The 13,892-nt window shown below is 50.4% G+C and overlaps 1 protein-coding gene across 6 annotated transcripts in view; it reads left to right on the plus strand.

Annotated features, from left to right (window-relative positions):
• The window catches only part of ZNF469 (zinc finger protein 469), a 134,192-nt gene that overhangs the window by 71,394 nt on the left and 48,906 nt on the right, over window positions 1-13,892 (plus strand). For 2 of the 6 annotated variants that reach the window (XM_004944285.5, XM_046899627.1), the window contains exon 1: window positions 10,839-11,092. The exons of the other annotated variants lie outside the window; for them this stretch is intronic. The gene's annotated coding sequence lies outside the window, so the exon portion shown is untranslated. Of the gene's footprint in view, window positions 1-10,838; window positions 11,093-13,892 lie in introns of those variants that run through there. 6 annotated transcript variants of the gene reach the window in all.

The following is a 13,892-nucleotide window of genomic DNA, read 5'->3' on the forward strand; positions in this document are numbered from 1 at the left end:
GCTCGTCTGTGCTCGGAGGAAAAAAAGAGCAGGGAGAATGGGAATAAAACACAAATCAGATGATGCAAGCCTATAACCTGACCTGGGACAGTCACCCACAGACTATTTACTTCAAAGATTCACTCTTTGCCATGGAAACTAGGAGCCGAAGGCACATGCTGTACAGAGCAGAGTGCCCTGCTAAAGCCATTCCACAGCCGCCGGGCTCTGCTTATGGCACCTTGCCTCCAATGGGGCTGCACTGTGCATCTTTCCATAGGAAACTTTCCTCTGGGACCCAGCTTTCACTCTGAGTTTTACGCGATTGCACAATCCCAGGGCTGCTCCTCCGCTTAGGCGGATTATGAATTTCTACTTCTTTTCTCCCCCTTTTGAACCCAACTGCTGTGATTCAGTGTTGCCAGCTCCACCAGCAGCACTCTGCTCGTGGCCCATCGCTGCAGATGAGCAGCGTGGGGAGATGGTGGTGCAAAGCAATGTGAGCATCTCTGGGTGGGCTGAGGGGATGCAGGGGGGGAGCATCACTTTAGAATCACAGAACCATAGAATCATTTGAGCTGGAAGAGACCTTTAAAAGCCATCTGGTCCCACTCTCCTGCAATGAACAGGGACACCCACAGCTCCAGGGTGCTCAGGACCTCAGTTTTCCAAGAGGGGAGCATCACTTTGGGAGGGGAGAGAATCTCTTTAGGGAGAGCATCAGTCTGAGAGAGACATGCATCATCTTGAGATGGGGTAGCATCACATTCAAATGGGGAAGCAGTCACTTTGAGAAGGGGAAGCGTGATGTTGGGAGTGGGGAGCATCACTTTGAGAGGGGGAGCATCAGTTTGGAAGAGGGAAGCATCACTTTGGGAGGGGGAAGCATCACTTTTAGAGGGAGAAGCTTTGCTTTGAGAGGTGAAACATCCCCTCTGGAGGCTTACCTTGTGCACAGTGCAGGTTTGGCCAGCTCCACGTGCAGCGCAGCAGGAGCTTCTGTCACAGCCCTGGCTGCAGCTGGAGGAGCAGGTAGCAAATATCCCATCCTGGCGTTCTCCCAGTGAGACCACACTTATGATTAATGAGCTTATAAAGAGGAGCTTCCCCTTCCTCCCAGCAGCAGTTATGGTCGGACCACAGCTGTCGTCCCACATCCACACGTCCTCCTGCTGCCCACCCAGCTCCTGCAAGCTCAGACATCCAATGCAAAGGGAAAGGGGGCCAATGATCCACCCTAAAAATGCAAAACTTCTACAGGCTGGATGTTGTTTCTGCATTTAATATGGGAGGGATGATTGCTCTTGAATCTTCTTCTTTAATTATTATATTAAAAAAAGAAAGAGAAAAGGACACTTGGCGGAGCCTGAAGGGCTGTTCCTCATTTAGCAAACAGAGCATGTGGCTGTTTGTGTAGATATTATTCCTCTGGAAACACTGCTTTCAGTTAATCACTCTGTAACTTGTATTGGATTCTGTGTTTATGTATCAGCCAAAGCCTCTTTCTGGGCCTTTATGACATAATTTTGAAGTGTTGAAAAATCAGCTTATTCTCTGCCTTCACGGTTTGATATTTTGAAGCATTTTTTTCCCCTGTGAAGAAAATCCTCATAAACCACCTCATTCTTCAAGTGAAAGAACAGCTGAAAAAATGGAGAGAAAGGGAGTGTTCCTGGCTCGTGCATGGCGTGGCAGCATCCCGCTCCTCTGATAAGCAGGAGGCAGCCAGCCGCTGCCTGGATCCTATTAGAGCTGCTGGGGGAGCCTGTGCCCAAATCACTGCTGCATACTGGGGCAGGCAGAGTGATGGGCAGAAATAAAGTGTTCTGTGAAATGCTGTGCCCTGTACCCAGACGTAATGCCTTTGTGCTCAGTGTTGCAGGACCCGGAGATGCTGCAGAACAGGAATGCATTCTATCCCCATGGACAGAGCAAAGGGCATCTTCTGTCTCAGCACTTCACCCATGCCATAGAATCACAGAATCGTTCAGGTTGGAAAAGATCTCTACGATTCCCAGGCCCAGCCCCAAGCAACCCCACCATGCCCATAACCATGTCCCTCCATGCCACATCTTCATGGTTCTTGACCACCTACAAGGACAGAGCAAAGGGCACCTCCTGTCTCACCACTTCACCCATGTCACAGAAACACAGAATCATTCCAGTTGGAAAAGATCTCTACGATCCCCAGACCCAATGCCAAGCCACCCCACCGTGCCCATAACCACGTCCCTCAGTGCCACATCTCCATGGTTCTCCAACACCTCTGTGTCCATAAAGGCTGCCCCTATTCTGCATCACCCACATGTCCCCATTGCCCACATGTCCCCATGGCCTTCTGGGGACATCAAATGAGGGTTTGCCAAGAGCTGAGCCCCATGGAATGATGGCCAACAACGCTAAAGAGAGACATCTGTCAGCACAGCCAGAGCCCAGGGTTTGGGTTTTCATAGTAAAAGGGCTTTAGAAAAGCAAATGGGAAATAGAAATGTTTCCATTACTGCTTCATTTCCATTAAAATAGTTTTTAAGAGTACATAGGCGGCTTTAGTGACATAAACACATCGGCTCTGAGCTGCTGTGCCAGAAGAAGAGAGTGAAAATGATTATTAGAATAGGACAACTATGGGAAAAATGTCGAGAAAAAACTTCTTACCGCTTTGGATCGCCTTCTGCTTTGCAGAACTCAAAATGCTTTTCCTTCTGTTGGGTGAGATGTGCTTTTAGGGGAATTGCTGACATTTTCCCCCGCTTCTGCCCTTTTTTTTTTTTTTTTTTGCGGTAGCAGGGGGGCTGGCAAGAGGATTCGAGGAACCTCCTCACTTCCACAAGGTTTTCATATTTCGTTTTTCCACTATGCAACCTTTTAAAAATTCTTCCAACATGAGAAATATGACGATGTTTCATATTTCCTTGGCCCATCTGCGCCCTTTCTGGAGCTTGAGCTGCTGCTTCAAAGCCACAAATGAAACATAAAGAATTTGCTACCAGAAACGATGGAAAACTCATCCCGCTCCGTGAGGATTGCTCGGTCAGATCCAGTGGCAGAAACAGGGAGGAAAATAAGAAGGGAGGATAACGCTACACTGCAGTGAGTATGCAGAGCACGAAGGCAAGTGGAGAAAAGAAGAAGTTAGATGAGGTTTATGAGCATTTCAAGAAAGGTCATTTTTTACTGAGTTTCCTCCCAAGAAAGTCTGAAATTGAAGAGGTTGACCAAGAATGAGCAGGCAGAGAAAATGCCTTTTGTCTGGTTTCTCTGGGCAGAAAAACAAAATGTCAAAGCTGTAGTGTGGAGGTGCTGACAAATACTATGCATCTTTAATTTCCTGCAATTTTATTATTTTTTCTGTTGCTGTCTGGAGATAGGAGCTGAAGGGATGGCTTTGTTTGAGCGTGGTGGGGATGCGGCTGTGGACGAGGTTCTCTGTGCTGTGATTTGGGTCTATCTCAACATGTCGTAAATTAGTGACAACACCCACAGTCAGGCAAGTTCAGCCCAGTTGGGGTTGAGTTTATTTACTGGAGAGAAAAAGCAGGGAGCGCTTTCTGGGGATGGACAAGAAGAATGTGAGTGGCTCCAACTCCGAGAAACCATTAGAATCATAGAATCAGAGTCATTCAGGTTGGGAATGACCTCCAAGATCATCGAGCCCAACCCAACCCATCCCACCATGCCCATAACCACATCCCTCAGTGTCACATCTCCATGGTTCTGGGACACCTCCAGGGACAGTGACTCCACCACTCCCTGAACAGCCTGTGCTGGTGCCTGACCACTCTTTGGGAGAAGAAATTTGGGGATCCTCTTGAGGTTCTTGGAGGTCTTTTCCAACCTTAATGATACTGTGATTCTAAGGGCATGAAACCATGCTCCAGCCCCAGTATTATGCATTTATTCCCACCAGCCCCATGAGCAGAAAACCAGGTTTCCCAGAGCTTCTGCTCAGTTTCCCGTTGGCTGCAGTTCAGTTCCTGTGTAGGAAGGGGATGATCCTCTGTGAGCGACACTCTCTCCTCTCCCTGACACCTCGTAAATCCAATGCCTGCTCCAGAGGCTGCTTGCAGAGTGTTGGGGCTGTTGGGTTGCTGACTTTCCTGTCCTCACACTCGCCAGCACATTCGTGGCACTCTGGATGTGTAATGGCATTGCATTGGACAGGGCTTTACTTAGTTTCCAGAATGCTTTCGTATACAGAAAGGGCCAAATCTGCTCTTAATTACCTTGCTTTCATTTTCCTGGAGCTAATTTAGGCTGTGGCTTGCAGGGCTGAAGCTGGCACTCTGAGCATTGCTTTGTTGTACATATCAGAGAGCACAGGGGCACTTTTTTGTCTCTTTGATAACATTGGCAACATATTCACGTGTGTCTGTGCAGTCAGTAGTTCATAAAGTAGCACCAACCTGTAGAGCTTCGGAATTCTCGTTGGACAGAAAGCTGTATAAAAGTGAGAGGTTCTGTAACTTTTGCCTTTTTCAGATTTTTTTTCATGGAGAAACCCAGAAGTCAGAAAGTCAAACCCATAAACACTTAAAATGAAGAGCTCAGGGGTGGAAGTCCTTCCTCTTGAGGCTCAGGGTGCTTTGTTGAAGGCCCTCAGTCTGAGAATTACCATATCCTTGAAAGCAAAACAATAAGAATCTGTTCCAACTCATTCTTGGTCCCCCAGATTGAATCAACCATGAGTTCCCACTTGCGCATACGTTCCATTCTCTTTCATATTCTTTTATTGCCAACGATCACAATTTGCACGTTAATATAATATTATGATAATGTGGCAGCAGGCAAAGCTGGATGAGGCATAGGAAAGTTCCTCTGTCTCCTGTTTCCATTATTCATGGAAAGAGGGCAGTGGGATGGAGCCCGCAGGCTGGAACGGGATATATCCCAGGTCAGGGCTTGGGCATGCACAAGTTCATTTTGAATCAAAATGATGTAATTGCAAAGTGCAAAGGTGATGCCAGAGCATGCCAAAGGGATGGAGGCTGGGAGCGAAAATCAAGTGATGCAACTATGTTTAATTTTTTTTTAACTTTTTTTTTTTTCTCAGTCTAATTATTTTTGAGTCAATATCACTTTGCTGTTCAAACCCTGACTCATGACTTCTGCATGCTGGAGGCTGGCAAGGCTGGACGCGGTACAAGAATGCTGGACTCCACGAATGCTTGGCAGAGTGTGCCATTTCCAAAAGAAAAAAGAAAAAAAAAAAAACTGAACAGAAAAATGTAGTTAATTCCCTTCTGTTTTCTGTAGCTTTTAATGCTCTGCTGCCTCATTCCTGTGCGTTGCCCGCGTAGGTGCGCTACGGATCCAAATTGCCTCCCAGCGATCGGCCGTGTTAAAATTCCTCCCTGACACGGAGTTGCTGGGGCTGCTCCATGCCCCGCGTGCTGCAGCTTGCACTGAAGCCCTCAGGGCAGGGGAATTGAAGCAGGTGGGCCTGGAAACCACAGCCAGGCTGGGTGATGCACACAGGGCCACGGGCTGTTGGAAGGTTGGGCAGCAGCAGGATGCAAAGGAGCGGTTTGGCAGCCAGCCATTGCTGCTGGCTGCTAGCACGCTTGTTGCAATCACCTGCCCTGCAAATGTGGTTTTTGCAGGTTTTGCAGGAAGTGCTGGGGTCACCGTCCCTGGAGGTGTCCCAGAACCATGGAGATGTGGCCCTGAGGGATGGGGTTATGGGCACGGTGGGATATGTTGTTGGAGTTGGGCTTGGGGATCTTGGAGGTCTTCTCCAATCTGAGTGATTCTGTGGCTCTACGATTAAAGAATGCGGGTCCTAGACCCTTGTTGCATGAAGATCCCTGATTGGGAAGCCAACCAGCCTTCATTTTCCTTTCCAAACTTAAACATCAACTGCATTTCTTATAAAACCAAACATTCTGACCTCGCACTATTTTCAAGCACTGGCTTCTCCCCTATTGTTAGTATGTTTCAAGGAGAGAAAACTGCAAACCAAACCTTAAAAACATATCCCGGAGATGGCTTTATTTCTGGCTGGCTTTCTGCTGCTTGCTCCGTCCAATCTGGCAGGATGGGGAGGATCCGTTTGGGACCTATGGATGTAGGCGAGTGCTGGAGCAAGGAGAAGACCTGAAAATCTGGCTGTGCTGGGAGGGGAGCAGATTATGGGTTATAGATGCACTATATTGCCCTGAAGCCTCCTAAAAACGGACCAAGATGCCACTTCTAGAAAGCCCCCAATACCCTTTGCCTTTGCGGTTAATCAGCCAATAAATTACCCCCTCTCCCTTTGCAGTTGGTGAGCAACTGATCACACATGTCCTTGAAAGATGCATTTTCTCCGCTCTGCTGGAAGGTTTCTCTTTTACGTTTTGGGCCAGCTGCATGAAATGCCTTTGTTTCCTCCTTTTTTCCCCTCCCCGTCTCCCCAACTTTAACCCAATTCCTTTGGTGGGTGACAATAGTCAAAGGGTTTTAGATGAAGTTGTGCCACCAGCAGGACAGGAGCCAAGCGGTTGGTGCCAAGCTCTGCACAAACAGACCAGGAGATCTGAACTACTGAGGCTGTATAATGGAAATGGCCCATGTTGGCCAACAATCTGAGTATGATTCACGCTCTGGCAAAACGTACTAGAACTATAGGTGTCAGCTACAGTCAGGCCCTTAAAGCTATTTTAACACGGTCCTTTTAGTGTAATTTCCTTTGCTTTTAATGATAGGATTCATTAAAAAGCTGCCAAAAAAAAAAAAAAAAAAAAAAAAAAGGATGGTGACTTTTAGCAGAGCCCGAGCACAGCAAGTGATTGGGGCTGGCTGTCATTGTGCTGAATCCCATCCCATTCATGGCCACCTTGAACTCTCACATGGTCAGGAGGAACTTGCTGCCAGAGGTGTCCCTCAAGAAGGTTATGGATGTCTGTGACCATCATAGCCATGCTCTTGAAGACAGGATCTCCATTGTCAGAGCACTCCATGGTGTAGTATGGGAGGATCTTGCCCTCACCCAAAGCAATGGCCAAGGGATGGAGGTGGTGGAGCCTGGCTCCTCCTGCTCCAGAAGGTTGATGTTGCTTGGTGGGATTGGGAGGATGGATTTTCTGCAAGAGAGTGAAGGAAAATCTCTGGGGATGGTGGCAAAGCTGGGTTTCTCCAAACAGCTGGGAGTCAGCAAGCTCCTACACATGCCTTATTATTTCTGCTGGGTAACTTCCAGCGTTTTGCTCAGATTTCATTTCTGGCCTGGGAACATTATTGTTGAAATGCTTTTGTCTGGCTTGGGCCACTTCAATACCATCCCAGAGCATCTCTCCACAACAGAGGCCACTAAATGCCTCCTCCTCGCTTCAGAAACCATGTGCACATTGGCTGTTGGGTTTCTAGGAAGCTCCCATGTCCTTCCTCTTTTTCATCCCTGTTGGTGCAGGCTGGAGTCCATCCATGGGACAACTGGGGAAGCCAGACACCAAAACTCTCCCAAGCAGCATGAATAATGCTGCAAGCAGGAGATCCCCGGGAATGAGGACATTCCAAGTGGCCAATGGCTGCAGAGGATTTGATCTGCTCCCGGTGCTGTGCTCGGTTTGGCCATGGCCCTGTTGCCCTACTAAAATTCTGCTTGTTTAAAGCAAGGGCATTGGTCTTGCTGGGGCTGCTATCGTGTCTGAGAGGCACCAGGAGCCTTCAGCTTTGGATCTCTTCTTTTAATTGCTGGTGGGGCTGTGGTCAACATCTGGGTCTCATATCTATGCTTACTACAGACTCATTCGGAGAGATGTTTGTGGCACATTAAGTCATCTGGCATCCTCCCTTAGAGCAGAAGATGCTTTCCTGCAGAAGGAAGAGGCTGTTTGGTTTACAGCGCTTGCACAGTGCGTGCCCCACATCTTTCTTGGTCTTTGCATCTATTTGGCTGCAAGAAGACTTTAAAAAAAGCAAGCTGTGTTGAGTTCAGCATTGTGCGAAAGTATTTTCCCATCATTCTCAGTCAAAAAGCATGATTTAATTAACTTTTTTATATGTTTATTATTTAAGAAAGCATGTGCTGCTGGGTTTGGGGATATTTTTTTTTGTTTTACCCAACTCGTGTTTGTTATGAAATAGATGAGTCATGCTCTACTGTATAGGCGGAGGGAAGGGGCCAGGGGATGGATGGGGAGCACCCACCATCTTAGTCTGCCAGACTGGTGTTCATGCATTAAATAAGACAGGAAGAGATTTAAATCTCCCCTCCTTGCCAACTCATGCCAGCTCTCAAGCAAAGCAAGATTTGCATTTCAGTGGTTGTGCTACAGGTGTAATCTGGATGTGTATGATGCTTTCTCCCATGGTTATGTGTGAGGCTGTGCTTGGTGACATTAGTAAGGGAACTGCTCGGAGCTACTTGTTTTCAACACAAACCAGTGGGAGAAACCAAAAATTGTGCTGAGCGTTGTGGATTCCCCATCCTTGGAGGTGCCCAAATCCAAGTTGGATGGGGCCATGGGCATCCAGATCTGGTGGGAGGCAACCAACCCATGGCAGGAGGTTGGAGCTTGAGGATCGTTGAGGTCCCTTCCAACCCAACCATCCTATGATTCCACGATTCCTTCTGTGTTTCTGTGATTTGACTGACAGCGGTTAGGATTGGGCCATTTGGGACCACCCTCCCTGCAAGGCTCTGCCCAGGGAGGGAGGTGCTCATAGGGAGCAACCCTCCGCGTGCACTGCTGTCATGGGACAGGGCCAGAGACTGTTTGTTTGCTGTGTCTTGCTTAAAAAATAAAGCCAAGTCATTTTTAGCCCTTTAAGCACAGGATCACCCTCACACCCGTGCTTCAGGCTCTCCTGCACCAGCGCTGGAGACTTTGCTCACTGCAAAAAGTAAACATGTGCTTTAGGGCTCTGAAAACAGATAAAGAAAGATCCCTCCCTGAAGGAGAAGGATAAACATTGCTAAAATGTTATCGTTCGTGCAACTGCGCTCTGGGTGCTGGATGCGGCCACAACTGCAACAGCTCCTTCCTTTGCACAGGAAAGTGCTGGAGAGCCATGCTGGGCCCAGCTGGAGCAGAAAGCAGCTTTGTTTAGCATCCTTTGTCCTTATCAGCATAAACAGAGCCCTCCTCTTCTGGGGGGGCCCCGATGACCACACAGCCACCGGTCTCCATCCTGCTGATGATGGTAAGACTGGTGTTGACAATCCCTGGTCCTGTCAGCCCACGTGGCCCCACCGGTACAACAGGGTGTTGGGGCCCCGAGTCCCCATTTCCTGTCCCTCTGTGGCTGGGCTGGAGTCCAGCAGGTCCCAGAAAGGGGCTGCAATGGGTGGGCACCCGGTGGTACACAGTGCACAGGGATGCGCCCATCTCCCCGCAGCTGGGGCAGCATTTCTCCTTCCAGCTCTGCAGGAAAGCTGCACGTGGTCTTGCTCTCTTCCAACAGAAGTTGTAGGAAGCAGGGGGAGGTGGATATATATATCTACATATAAAATTATAGAAATAATTGCCCCCAGAAGGCTCTTGTGGAAGGGCCGGGGGCTGGCAGCGGTGCACGGCCTCTCCGCGTCCCTCCCCAGGGCTAAAGATAGCCGTGTCTGCAGCTGAGCCGTGAATCAGCCGCAAAAAATGTGGGTCACCTCCTGTGCGAAGAAATGAACATTCGGAGACTCATCCGCTCCTGACCTCATTTTGCTGGGTATGAATCAGGCCTCCAACCCGCCGGACCCCACAGCTGCTCCTGCGACGGCAGCTCTGCGCTCCAACACCCGGCGCACAGCAGGCCTTTATTAAAAGCTATTTGGGGCTGGTTTTCTCGTTAGGGCGAGAGGGTGTTAATTGGGTGAGAGCGCAGGCGCAGAGATTCTGCCTCATTTCCAGGCGGCAGAGTGCTCAGAGCTGACAGCGAAATGGTTAAGCCCCGTGTTCCCACCCCGTGTGCATGCACACACATGCAAGCCCCTCACCCACACACATGTTGCATACATGCATGGCTGCAGCATCCACATGTGCAGAGACTCTGCATGCAAAAAGTGGGCATGGCACGTGTGTGTGTGTGTGTGTGTGTGTGTGTGTGTGTGTGTGTGTGTGTGTGCAAACACTGCTGCACACTATACAGAGAGAAACACGGCTGTTTGCAACCATGGGTGCACAACCACATGCACCCAGGGAGAGCTGCACATGGGCTTATGTAGTTTTACTCTCCTTTTATTTTTTTTTTTCCCTATCCTACTGTTGCAAAACTCACTCCCGTTTCTCTTTGTCCAAGGAAAACCTGACATGGACTCCAAAGCAGTGAGAAGTGTAGGGAGAAAGCTTTGGGCTGGCACCCAGAGTGCTGGGCACTCCTTGCTGCTGTCCCATGTGTCGGGCATGCTGCTGCTGGGGCTGTGTTCTGTGTCTGCACCTTGCACACCCCTCCTCTCACCCAGAAACCCCATTGCTTTTGCAGAAAGTTCTCTGTCCCTACTCACGCCAGCAAGAAGGCAATGGCAGCGGTGGCACTTCTCGCGGGTGACATAGCGTGGGTGACCACAGGATGACAGCTTCGTGCACCAAACCCTGCTCAGCTCCGTCTGTCTGAGCTGCCTTTAAATAAAACCACTCCATCTCCACGGGGGGAAATCTCACCCTGAAGGTGGAAAGGCTCCTTCCTCTCTGCATCCGCCTGCGCTAAAGGTCCCGCGCGGCACAGCAGCACTGCGCCCTGGGTGCAGCCGGACGGAGCACACTGCCCTGCAGAGCTCCAAACACCGCTCCCGGATCCAGGCTGGGGTACGAATCCCAATCTCTGTTCCCGTTTGGGTTTCGTTACCCCGCGGGGCTCCGTCTTACAAAAGCCCAGAGTCAGGAAATAGTTAAGCGCTACAGTATTTTGATTAGCAGAGCCTTAAAGTCAGTAAAAGACAGTCAGAGAGAACTATCAGGAGCATGCTAATGAAGTGAAGTCATCAGCAGACACCAGGGACGGATTCATGCCTGCTCCACGCCGCGCCGGACCGCCGGGCTGCAGGAACGTGCGGGCAGGTGGACGGGGGCTGACGGCGAGGGGCTCCCCTGGATATCGCCGGAGCCTGATGGCATTTCCAGCCCCGCTGGAGCCGCGGGAGGACTGGAGATAGCGCAGAGAGAGACTGGGAAGGCAGCACAGGGCAGCTTCCGACTCGCGGGGAAAGGTGAGGGAATGCTGGTGGAAAATCCATTTGGTTTCGCCGTGTTGCGGTTGGATTGGGGAAACGCTGGGGGTGGGGTGAGGGGACTGTTTGGGCTTTTTCGGTGGCAGTGGCGATCGGAAGGGGCCGCATTCTGTGCTCACTCTGACTGCACCCACAGAGCTTCCCCCGGTGCCGGGCACTCGAGGTGTCCTCGGCACTGGGAATGCCCCGTCCCTATGCATGCACCTGGGGCAGCTCCTGCCCTGGGGACACCAAACGGAACACGGAAACCACTCCGTCGTTTGGGGGATCCCCACCCCCTCTTTGAAAACCCGTGGGCGATTTTAAGAGTCTTTAAGAATATCTGTTGGGTTTGGGGCGCTGTGCAGAACCGTTCTCGTTCTTTTCGTTTCGCGCTATGGGCGCACGGGCTCAGCTCCTACCTCTTCTGTACAAACGGCTTTCGTGGAATCCTTTAGAAACTTAGGATGGAGTTTGAGTCAGGCAGCTGCCTCAGGGCTAAAGGCAGTAACTCTTCCCCAGACAAATCTACGCTGGAGCCGATGACGCGACGACGCTGTTTAATTTACAAAAAGGCGCATGGTGAAAACAGGCGTTTTTGTTGGTGGTAAATGAAAGAAAAACACGTAGAAGAGGTTTTGTTCCCAACCAGATGGGATTAACCCATTCAAGATGAGGAGCTCCTGCAATGTGCACAGGGAGTGCCGATGAGGACCGCATCGCTTTGCAGCGCCGACGGCTCAGCCCCACGCGCGCATGGATCCTCAGCCGCTCTCCAGGTCGGTCCCCAGATTTGGTGCTTTCTGCCCCAAAGTAGTTTTAATTTTCCTATCACAGCGACGTCCAAACTTGTGACACCGAGAATGTGCTTGGCTGCTGAGGATACCCGGCTTCTGGGCTGATGTGGATTCCCGCAATGCGCTCATTTCAAGTAACGCTTCCTTAAATAAAAGCCCTCGATTTTATCCATATGGAGGTTAGAATTATCTCAATCCTATAATGTCAACACGGGATCTCTTGGGCCTAGGGACTCCCAGTGGGACTGGCGACGCAATTCCTTTTTAATCTTACATCAGAAGCAGCGCGCTTCCTTCTCTACCGCTCTAAAATCATAAGGAGAGTCATCCGAAAAGCGACAGTTCTCTGTCTGCACACCCAGCCCGTGTGCCCCAGCCCTGCTCTGCACAGTGCCATGGGACTGGCATCCAGGTGGGAAGGATGGGAACACATAGGATGTGCAGCTCCGTCCCCACAGCACGGAGCATCCTCGTGCATCGCGGCTGCACCTGGGCACATCACAGGGAGCGAGGTGTTGTGAGAATGGCTGTAATTAAAAGAGAGGAAAATTAGAGAAAAATAAGGGATATTAGAGGATTTCTTCCTTTCTTCTCTCCCTTGTCCTGTCTGCGGGAGCTGTGCACAGGCATCCCATGGCAGGACGCTGGTTGTGGGTGCATGTGGGCAAACTGGTGACCCCTTACAGATGTCTCCTGGGGGCAGGAATGCACTTCTATGCAACTTTGCTGGGCTGCCCCCCACTCTCTGGGTGACATTTGCTCAGTACACCCCAAAGCAAGCGTTGGTTAAGGCAACAATTTGCAGTGGGCACTGCAGGAGAGCGGTGGTTTGCTGTGAGGCAATGGGGTGCCAGCAAAACTTGGGGTTGGCGGTGCTCTCCAGGGCTGGAATGGAGCTCAGCCCACCCAGGATATGGGCTTAGGGGTCTCTGGAGCCCTCCATGGCCAGCAGATGTGCCCGGAGTTCTTCTGCTGCTCTGATTTTGCTGTGGTTTCAGTGCATCGCGCTCAGGATCGAAGCACCCAGGGACCCAAAAGTCCTTTAGCAGAGCTGCCATAGATCCCATGGAATGAAACACCCTGGAATCGCCCGCCGTCCTCCTTGGCTGCCCGTCCTTGGAGGAGAAAGGTGTTAAAGGGCCAGTGGCCCACTACTAAGCAACAGTTACCAACAACCTTAAGCAAATAAAATACGTGAGATTATGAAAACAGGGGAACTGCAGCTGATTCCCAACATCTCTGTGGTGTGAGTCAGTAGAGCACGTCTGCTGCTCCCTGCTCGTTCCTAGATGACAGCATCCACACATCAAATCCGCTGGCCCTTGGAGATCAAACATCCCCTAATATTTATGGTGGTTTCAAATAGCATGCATTTCTCTGGCTGCTAGATAACACCAGCAAGGAGCTGGGATTTACATGTTTCTGTTCTGAAGGGGTTTTGGTTTGGTTTGGTTTTTAATAAGGCTCGGTTGTAGGGCGGTTCGAACACCGTGTGCTGTTCCTATGTGCCTTTTGGCATAGCTCGTGCCGTCCCATTGCAAGACAGGTCACCAAATCCTGACTCCACACCAGCTGAGGGAAATCATTCATCAATGAGCTAGGGAAGAGGAGGGCATTTGCCCAGCAGCGTTCAGAGATGGGTTTTTATGCAGAAACTCAGGATTTGAGTAGCAGAGGGGGATTTCAGGGCGGTCAGCTGCCTCTTTCACTCTGCAGGAATTGGGAGAGTGGGATCAGGCACTTTTGCCATCCCGTAGGCTGCGTGTTTGGCTTTGTGCTGGTTCTGGTTGCTATGGTATGATGAGGATGGCGTTTGGGGTTGGTGGGTGGGAGCTCCGCAGAGGTCTGGATGTGACCTTAGATGACTCGTGTCTGCTCTGCAAGATGGGCCTTTGGGGATGAGTGCGGTGCGTCACTTTCTTAGCCTGTGCTTTACCATCACTTTTCATCCTGCTGGGCTGAGCCTGAGGATGCTGCCCTGTGTTTCTCAACCCTCCCACCAC

This window comes from Gallus gallus, chromosome 11 (genome assembly GCF_016699485.2).
Source record: "Gallus gallus isolate bGalGal1 chromosome 11, bGalGal1.mat.broiler.GRCg7b, whole genome shotgun sequence".
NCBI lineage: Eukaryota > Metazoa > Chordata > Aves > Galliformes > Phasianidae > Gallus > Gallus gallus.